Genomic DNA, 11,058 nt, shown 5'->3' with positions numbered 1-11,058 from the left:
CGCTTCTCGTCAGGGTACGCCAACACTGCCGCATTAACAAGCGCCCCTCTCAGTGTGGGTGAAGGCCTCAGTGCAGCTGTCTGTCCAGTGGAATGGTTGTCCTTTGTCAGTCAGCTGGTAGAGGGGGCTGGCAATGGTGGCAAAGTCCTTGACAAACCGCCGGTAATAGGAGGCTAGTCCCAGGAAGCTTCGCAAGCTTGCTCCATTTTGGGGGACAGGCCAATCGTGGACAGCTGACACCTTGGCAGGATCAGTGGCCACCCCCCTTTCACTGACATGTCCCAGAAATGTGGTCTCTCTCTGGAGCAGGCTGCTTTTCTTCGGGTTGAGGCGAAGGCCAGCCTGTCGGATAGCAGCAAAAACATCCTGGAGGTTGTCCAGTGCCTGGTCAAAGTCCCCCGCATGGACCAAGAGATCATCCAGGTACACCACACAGCGGTTGCGAGGAATGTCTGCCAGCACTTTCTCTCTGTTATGCATGACGAGAGGCCCATTGTGAATAATAGGCCTTCACCTCCTTATCACGCGGCGACACGTCTTGCCATGCTGGTCGCTGTCCAGCTGCCATCTAATCAAGCAGCTAGGCCAAGAAGGGGTGCCAGCACTTTCTCCATCAAACGCTCAAAACTCGCTGGAGCATTGCAAAGGCCAAGAGGCATGACCTTGAACTGCCACAACCCATGGCCAATGGTAAATGCAGTCTTGGGCCTTGCATCAGGGGCCAACTCCACCTGCCAGTACCCACAGCGGAAGTCCAGTGAGCTAAACCAAGTAGAGCCAGCAATGTGATCCAGTGCGTCATCAATGCGTGGCAGCGGGTATGAGTCTTTCTTAGTGATGGCATTTAGGCATCGATAATCCACGCAAAAATCTCCATGAGGAGTCCTTTTTCTTAACAAGAACAGCAGGTGCTGCCCAGGGACTGCTTTCGAAGGCTCAATAATCCCTGCTTCAGCCATCTCTTTGACCTTCTCCTCGGCTGCTTGGTGCTTGGCCATTGCCATTCGATGAGGTCGCAGGCGGATGGGCTGCGCCCCCAGTGTCGATGACGCGTGCACCAGCCGGTCCGACCACAGTCTTCATCACGTGCTGCAAAGACATCCAAGTGCTGATCGAGGAGGTTTCTGCAGCTGCTTCCTTTGACTCATATTAAGCCCTTGCTGCTTCGCTGGCAAAGATCCCTGACGGCCTTGGCTGTTTCAGGTGAGGGTGCTTTGGTTGACAATGGGGTTGCAGTTGCTGGGGTTGGTATGGCTTTATCTTGATGGCCAGTTGTGTTCTCTGACAGGAGAGCTTGAGGTGCTTTCTTCTTTTCACGCCCCCACTGTAGTGGTATGGTGTCTGTGCTGAGACAAAGTGCTGGACTCAGCACATCCACACATGCTTTCCACTGGGACAGTAAGTCCAACCCTACAATGCACGTGTCCTGGATTTCTGCTAGCCAAAAGTCATGGGCCACCATTGTGGTCCCCAGGGTCACTTGAAGAGCTTTTCTTCCCTTGATAGCAGCCTTTTCTCCTGGATCCTGTATCCACCAAAGCACGACAGGGACAGCCATCAAGTCCACATACAGTCCTTGTGTTTGACCCACTCGGCCAACCAGGGAGCATCTACCCTGTAGGGGTGTGGAACACTCGGGTGGCAGTTCCCCTGCTGTGCCACTCAATGCTCATTTCCCGATGAGTGGGGCTGGCGTTGTCTTGGAGTGGGTGCTGGGCAGACTCGCGCTACATGCCCCATTTCTCGCATCTGAAACACTCCACACATTCCGCTGGCTTTTGTTGACGTCTCTTTGTGAATTGCTGCTGTGTAGACCTGGATGAAGGTGGGTTGACTTGGCATGAACTTTCCTCTTCATTGTGATTGTCCTTGTCGTGTTCCTCCACTTGTCGCACATCAGGCTGAAGTGTGTGGGGTGACATTGCCACACATTCAGGGAACAGCACAGCTTCAACCCTTTCTGCTTCTGCCAATGCCTCCATCAATGTCCTTGGGGCAGAGAGTCGCACATGTTGGCGCAACTTCTCCGGTGTGAGGGCCTGCAAAAAGGCATGCAGGGCCAACTCTTCTTGCTGCATGACTGAATTGAGGATAGCCCTTCCTAGCATAGTACTGCACATCTGCTGCCAATGACCCCAGACTCTCACCATTAGCCCTCTGACGACTGGTCAGTTGGTCACGCTGCTGCTCCACTGTCTTCCTCTCTCCAAAACGTCGCTCCAATGCAGCGGTGAGGGCCATATAGTCACTCTGTTCAGCTGGGGTTCAACTTGCCCATCTTGAATAACTCCTAGCTTTGCTGCCTCCATCCTTTCTGTTTTCGTGTGTAACTTTGCCTTAGTAACAGAATGTCCCGCCTAGGGTAGACAACTGAATGACTAGACAGAGGCTGATTTACCAAAAATACAAAAATAGATTTTATTTACAACCACTATTATTTTCAAGGTTCTGAGCGGTGATTTTCTCACAATAACTAGACAGTAACAGGCACCCCACACAGACATTCAAACATTGTAAAGAAAATAAGAAAAGGGCATTTCCCACCCTAGTGGCAGGCAAGGGGGAACAAAACAAAAGGGGCAGCTGTCTACTATAGCCACTGCTGAGGGACAGATATCGGTATCAGGCCAACCCGCGACCAAGTGGAGGCATAAGCGTGAGTACCCAGACTGAACACAAGGGGAGGGTCTATGGGATTGCAAAGCAATTCACACACACTAGAAGAAACTATTCCATTAGCGTGTAAATGGGAAAAATTACTTTTCTACTCAATGGTGATACACCCAAAATGGGCACACAATGAACCCAGTAACTTCTTGATACTATAACTAGTGCAATACACCCCAAAATGGGCAAGCTGATGCTAGCTGCAAGCTGACACCTGTGCTAGCCTTAGGGACCGTTCGTTATTTATAAACGGGGCCACCGGAGGAAAATAGGGGAGGGTCATGTCTTTTTATTCTTTGTTGAGGGGAGGGTCACCTAACTTTTTTTTTGTCTAGGAGGCAGGGTCACCCATCTTTGTATTAATGAAAACAGCAAAAGTCCAAGTGGCTTGTTTGATTGTTGATTTCTGTCGCCATATAACGTTCTCTTTCGTTCCATAGCTCTGTCAACATTGAACAATGAAAATAAGGGAGATTTCCCGAAGTTTCTCACGCATAAAATACGGAAAATGTCAACATTCGTCTCCATTAACTTTGGAAGGGTTGGAGCAACAAAGTAGCCTACTTTATTCAATGCCTAACAGCCTATATCCATTTGGTCAACTTTATCCAGCCCTAAAAAGTTAAATTTAACTTTGGTTTACTTGTAGTTTACCGTGTAGCCTAACTTTTAAACAGTGTGCATGCTTAACATAAAGCACACTTGTGCTTCATTCATCCACACATCCAGCTGCTAACGTTTTGACAAGCATTTCTACCAATTGACCTCGTTCCTGCCCATCTCTAGCTTTGCTGTCTCCATCCTTTCTGTTTTGTTTTTGCAACAAAAAAATATAGTATTTATTGGTAACCAGCAACAAGTGCAATTTGTTAATCGCTGTCATTCTCTCCCTGCCAACAAAATGTGTTACGTTCCAAATAGCAGTCGTAATTCTGCTTCATAAAGTTGAACAAATACATTTGGTCATATAAATAGCCAGTTTATGGTCTACAGTGTAGTTGGTAAGTTATGGTAGGCCAACTTGGAGTAAATATACAGGGGAATTCTTTGTCTAGCTGAGTAGCCTGGCAGGTGCGCGACGTAGGCATAGCCTACGGCGAACACCTGCAAGCTGATGATGAATCGCTCTCCACGACAACCACGTTGTTAACTTAAATAGGCCTAGGCCTCGAAGTTCAAGATTCAAGCAAGCAAAACGATGATTTGAATACATCTGTTTTCACTGGAGGGGCTAGGGGTAACAACAGGACAACACAGAGACAGGCCAGAATGCAGGACTAATGTTATGAGAGTATTACAGTAATATGGGATATTCTCACGGAAAATATTAAAACGGCAAGACAGCGGGGAACGTTAAAATGATAAACCCGAAAAAAGTTGGCATGTTAGTTATTCTTCGGTCCCTGTGATTATTTGTGAAATTGTGCAAACGGCCTTTTAAAGCCATTTGAGAAGGATGGAGTGTAGCAAGCTCCCAAATTGACGCTCGTCTAAAAAATTGAGTTTTGGATAATGTTCAGCTTCGGCAGCTTTACAATGACTGAGGAAGCCTAGAGACGAGTCCATAGCAACAAGTTCATGTGTTGAATTTGTTATTACCCAGTGTGCTTTGTTGAATGGTCTCAATGCTTTATTGTTTTATTTCATGTGAATACTTACTAGAGGAGTAACTTTTCAAGTAGGCTAATGCAGTTGCAGGAAGTGTGCATTTAGTGTCCATGCTTGTTGTGTTTCCACAACAATGTTAGTGAGTAAATCTACTGAAATGGCCACCATCTTGGTGAAGTGTGATCAGAAAGCAGAGGTTGGTTACAGGGCGGTAGCATATGTAGATGTGTTTTCATATCGCGTAAAAGCGTGGGCGAAGACATCGACAATTGGCCGGGGAGGGTCATGTCAGTTTTGAAAATGCTGCTGGAGGGTCGTTGAAAATATAGCGCAGGCAGGGGAGGGTCATGCAACTCTTGACCGAAGCACTCAAAATCCCTCCGGTGATCCCGTTTATAAATAACGAACGGTCCCTTACCTTAGCTTATAATTATATATATATATATATATATATATATATATATATATATATAAAATAAATAAAAATATAAAAATTATCAATAAAATAATGATAAAATAAATATTAATACAAATTAGAAAACAAACAAAAAGCATAAAATCGGGTATGTGTGTGTTTCACACCAAATAAATATATTTTAAACCTGGCAAACTAGGCGTCAGGGTTAAGAAAGCAACACCATTGGATTTTTATATAAAAAAAAAAAAAAGGCCATGGCTTGAAAGTGGTCAGAGATAAAGTCCTACTGTAAATGTAAAAATCTTTGAGTATAAACAAAAGTTTATGAAGGGGTAAATGTACCCATCACTTGATGGCAAGCACCTCAAATTATGCACCTTTGAGTAAATACTGGATGAACATATTTGAGCAGGTTTACTTTCCTTTTTTTCATATTACCCACATAACAAATTAACAGGAAAACACCTAAGATGTATATGGTTTAGTGATGTATTACTAAACCACAAGGCCTCTAATAAAAGTATTCTGGTCAAATCAGTTCCTATCGCGGGTAATCTGAGTACCCAGAAGTTCGCATCATATTGCGGGTGACTTTGTAGTTCTTTAGAGCCCTGTTTCTACTAGCCTTGCTGTCTGTACCACGTCCATTACGGACCACGATTACCACTGCAACCTCCAAGCTATGTTGGGCAGAGGGTCGAAATAAGCATGGTATGCTTAGTGGACACCCGTCATTATACGCAAAAGACGCACCTCCATTCACAGACGAACTGTGACTATCACTGTCAATAGACGATCGATTATAATCTCCAAAAGGATATTCTCCTTCAGAATCAGAATAGGTGAATAACATAGCCTACCTAAGACTTCATCACACGTGAACGTTTTTCAACATTAGGTGTAGGCCCTAGGCCTATTTCTGCTTCAATTTGTGCAAAACTATGGCCTGCATCGCTTCCGCGTCATTACAAATGCATGTCTTTGTGTTTCTCGCGTGTAATACAAGTATTTCCTGAAAACTTTGGCGCTTTATTTTGGGTTTGAATCAAGCTCTGGATGTCTAGCACATAGTGGAGCAGAGTAGGCTACAAATGAGATTTGTCACCGTGCTTGGATCTATCGTCTACTTTAATCAGTATCGTTGTTTGTCACAATTAAAAATAGCCTCAAAGGCCGGATTACATTATTATTTTGACATACATTGCGGGCCGGAATTGGGCCGGACGCGGGCTGGGTGTTTGAGACCCCTGTTCTAAACTAATGCCTACCAGGTTCGGGAACTTAGGATCACCACAGTAACGGCTCCCACACACAGCTGTGTTCCGTCAACGCATTCCAGTGGGTGTTCCCGACGGTAGCTATGCAAATGACTTGAAGTAAAACCGTAATGTGATTGGTTGGTGCCGTCCGTGGGATTGGCTTGATTGGCGGTGCCGCCTGTCGGTGCAGCAACAGCTGAACTCCTCAACGCGAAAGCAGCGGGAAACGCCGCATCGCCGACCCACAATTCAGTTCGACAACGGATCCGGAGCCCATTTAAAGTGAATGGGATGTGTCTCCAGCAACGCGATGCACGCAGCTGTGTGTGGGAGCCGTGAGACAGCCAGGTCGTAGGCTACAGAGATTAGGTGCGCTACCGGCACAACCGCACACAGTCACTAGTCGCAAAAACACACGTTTGAGCTGCAACAAAATACAACGTGGAATAAAGCTATGCGTCACTAAATCGGTCACCACGACAGAGGTAAAGCAATACTGCAATACTGGTTGTGATTACCAGGATTAACATCCTGCCAGTGTGAATGTATGTTTATACTGATAAGTAACACATACCAAAGACGCATTGACTGAAACTACACAAATGGTACAGCAGATGACTTCGGAGGGACAGCAACGAGAAAGCAGACACCAAACGCCGACACCAGATAATTCTCCTAGCAAGACAGCACAGGTGAGCTTTCGCGGGGTCATTAATTTAAAAAGACGAATGCCCTACGTCAGATAAGCCTCGCAGCCAGGTGAAGGCGGAGCATAGGCAGGGATCTTGGGACATGTAGTACACTTGATCTACCCGTTACAGTTGTTTAAACTTGTGATATCCATGATGAGTATTGAGTTAGAGAATTAGCTCAACATTGTGTGCTGATAACCATATATAGATAGCCGAGTAAAAGAAAACAACAAGTAGCCTATTGTTTGTCTGCGTGCGAATTCTCTCTCCTGCTCAAACAAAATGCGTGCACGTTAATTTTGATAACGTGTTCACTAACTTTACGTAATAGAAAATGGTAAATAGCCTAATGGCATGCAGCTAAAGGGATACTGTGCATAGTTGGGAAGGTATGGTAGGCCAATTTGGTGTGAATACACACACACACAAGGGAAATTTTCTGTTGTTGAATAGTTTGATGGTACGCACAGTGCGTACGGACGTACACCTGCAGGCGCGCCTGGTAGGAGACAAGTCACAGCTGGTCATTGAGAAAGTTGACCAGAGCCATGCTGGGATGTACACCTGCGCAGCTTGGAACAGCGTCACCGGACACAACGCCTCAGCAGAGCATATGCTGAGAGTAAATGGTATGTCTGTGATTAGATAGATAGATAGATAGATAGATACTTTATTGATCAAATTTCATATGGAAATTCAAGGTCCCAGTAGCTTAAGACACCACACAACAACATAACATAAACAGAATGATATTAATATGATGAAAAAAAAAAAACTTTGTGAGGCTGTCAAGTCACCAGTTAGCCAGTCAATATTGTGTGCAGCTTGCTGCCTAATATCGTACCACATTAAATAAGTCCGGTAAAATAAGTTATTAAACATGTGTGCTGTTACCATAACTGTTCACAAAAAGGTTTATTGGTGCAACAGACAGTTAGAATAGTAACACATACTGATCAGATCACTTCTAATAAACAACCCACAAAGAAAACAAAACAATTCTCTTTTATTTCAGCTGAAACTCCAGGAAGTCACTATCTGATGGAGCCATAGCAGGGATTGTGATGGGCACAATTGCAGGAGTAGCTCTGTTTGCAAGCTTCATAGAATTCTTTCGAAAGAGGGGCAGCTCCTCCCAAAGCAAAGAGTTGGATGATGAAAAGTCCCATAGCCCTGCCGCTTTAAAATTGTGAATAATCCGCCAATTACATCATCAGTCTTGCATAGTAAATGATTTGATGCCATTTAAAGTGTGTGTCATCAATACTTGTGAACTTGGGTATTTTTATTTGAAATAACTTATTACTAACACACAATCTCACTGATTGTCTTGTACATTCTGTATTTTAGTACTAAACATACAGTACATGATTTATTTAAGACTTCAAATTAACTTTCTTTATTTTAATGGTCTTTAAATGCCAAGATATATCTTGTAATATAACTTAATATACTAATTGTAATTGGTAAAAGTATTATTTTACTGATCTGCACCTATACATCATGCCTCTGCAATGCTTTCTGGCATGTAATCATGTGCAAAATATTTTTCCAATAAAACTGTTGACAACATTATACCTTGGCACCTTGTATGATTCATGGGTAGCACATTTACTCTTTGGTGTTTCATCAACACTGCCACACATCCCAAATATCACATTTTCATTGTGTTTCAGTTTAGGACTAAAATTTCTGTTTCATTTGTGTTTAAGAAACTTGAGGTTGGTATGAAGGAGTGTATTGTGGATGTGAGCAAACAATTCACGTTGCACATGGTGCAACTTCTTGCAGGGCAACCACATAACCGGTTCCATGTGTTTGAATTGGATGACTAAAGTTCTCAAGAAACTTGAGGTTGGTATAAGGGAGTGTATTGTTTGTGTGAGCAACCTACATGTTACTTATCTTCCTGAGTCTCAATATTTGATCACAACAACTCTGGGCAAATTACAAGTCAGCACCAGTGCTGCATTCATTGTTTTGCACTTTTATAATCACATCACCAAAAGTAGATTATTGGTTTTACAAACTACAATCTTTATCTCTTTATCTCTGACCACTTTCAAACTACAAACCTATAAAATATTTTGATACAAAACATAATGCCATTTTTTTCCTAAATAAAATAAAAATGACAACATACTATTTTGTATTTTAAATACATGTATCAGACATACTGCCTATCTCTGGCTGTTGGCTGCAGCAACTCAAGCTAGGTAGTACCGATTGTTTTGTGTTTATGTTAGTTTTGATCCAATTTTTTGACAGCTTTGCTATTTTGCCCACCCAAAATTTCAACCAGCCCACCCAAATATAGTAGCCTAGCCTAGGTTTGAACCAGCCCTACCCTGCATGGAGACATATTTTACGATAATAATGGAGAAAATGTTAGCAAAGTTTTTGTTAACGAATCTCCGACCCTCATTCATCTATTTGCAACAGCCCACATTCTGCCTTCAATCCACCGACAAGAAATAAATAAATGTTTTTTTTTTTAAAGCTGTCATCGCCATAGGCACGATATTTAGGCTACCTCTATTAAGCCTACACAAAGTTGCCAATTAAGGAGTATTTCCTGATTGGGGAAACCTTTCGGTCCGCAGTTTAATTGTGCCGCAAATTAACAGACAGAAGCGGGGCGTAATGTAAATTCATGGCTCCGTAGACCAGCAATCTACTCGTCGTGGAGGCTCATAATTTGAGAAACACTGCAGATCATAGACAGAGAAAGCTCTGTGAACAGAACTCAGGCATAGGCCTATGATTTTGTTGTCACACGCTACTATGGAAAATTAACTTTATAAAGACCGGCTCGGCCAAAAAAAAAGAAAAAAGTATGCCAGATGGCCAGTCCAGCCCTGCGTTCAGGAATTATTTAAGCAAAAGTGGAACGTGCGCAATGTTTAATTTATCCCTCCTGATCGGGAGGAATAAGCAGGCATGGGGGACGAAAGAAACAGTTTAGCCTGAGCTATGTAAGCTTCCCATAATTTCCATATTTTACAACAAATGCTCAGAATATGTAGCCTAGATGCGACGAGTGTTTAGTGAGTAGGCCTAAGCTTGATGAACCATAAATGAAAACATTTCTTAACATTACATTAGGACATTATTGCCATTAAACACTTTTACAAAAGTATATAGGATAGCCTACAGTTAACACTTAATGACCTAGCAAATGTCGGAGACTTAAGTGTGTGATTAGATAAATAGGCACTGGCAGATGCAATAGGTAAATAGATATCTTTGTGTGTTAGCACAAGCAGTAGCCTGTAGGCCAATAAAGGCAAGCGTGTTTGCCACTTACATTTCTGATGTCTGACACTTCAAACTGCTGCAAGTGCATCAAAAAAGGTCCTGCCTTAGACCATGTTAATGGCCAATCATAGACTAGGATTTGGGGGTGGCCAATCGTATCTCAAGGGTGGCCTGTGCCACCCGGAGCCACCCCTCTGGCTCTGCCCCTGGTGCAGAATGAGCAGTCATCAACACCAACTGAATGCCCCGTTTTGCAGGTAGCCTATTGCATTGCATACAGTTAGGCTTTCTCTGAACTACATTTTCCAAAGGCCAGCTTTCGTGCTTGTGTCACAACTTCAGAACGGCTTGACGCACATGCTTAAAATTTGGTGTGAACATATATGGACTCAATGATGAAGTCAAGGTCAAACCCACGTTGAGTGTGATAGGCTATCTCAAGAATGCCTGACACACAAGGTTTTTAGGTACAAGGGTTTGTATGAACTCAAAGATTAAGTGATTCAATGTTTTTTTTCCTTCAGGAATCTCCCCATCAACATAAAGCCAGCAGCTTTCCATCCACTATTGTAATTTCTCTGGCATTACATTTCTAGTTTTGACTGATGGTTGACAGTAAGATTGAAATCCAGTGTCCACCTTGCAATCACTGCAGTGAATAATTGTATGATGTTTGCAAAGGTTTATGTAAGAGAAGTGTGGCAACCCACCTTACAAGTTCAATAATGCAGATGGGTCCAGATCTCTCTATGCTATTCAAGTTATTTTGGGATGCATAAATCAATGACTTATCACATTACCTGGTCTTTATGACATTGTCTAAGATATGTAGAGCTAATATTAAGGGCATTAGCTTTATCACAGCGGAAAATTAAACAAACATAACTGTTATCACAATGCTAGAACATAGACCTGAGTGTCCTTTCAGGTTTTATTCCTAAGCATTATGATCACACAGCTGGTAGCATAGCTCAGGACAATGTAACAAAGTCTTGCTTAATTTTTCATATCAGTCCATTGTCCGGTCTGTGGATAATGACCTGCTGAAGCTCTATATACAGCTCTGTGAAGCACTACATTACAGCGCCACCTCATGGAAAGTAATGACCAGTACATTATAGAGTTCGCTTTTTTGACTCATCAACTCAGAAAATCA

The sequence above is a fragment of the Alosa alosa genome, chromosome 13, assembly GCF_017589495.1.
Source record: "Alosa alosa isolate M-15738 ecotype Scorff River chromosome 13, AALO_Geno_1.1, whole genome shotgun sequence".
NCBI lineage: Eukaryota > Metazoa > Chordata > Actinopteri > Clupeiformes > Clupeidae > Alosa > Alosa alosa.
The sequence above is the reverse complement of the archived record's forward strand: the minus strand, read 5'-3'. Positions refer to the sequence as shown.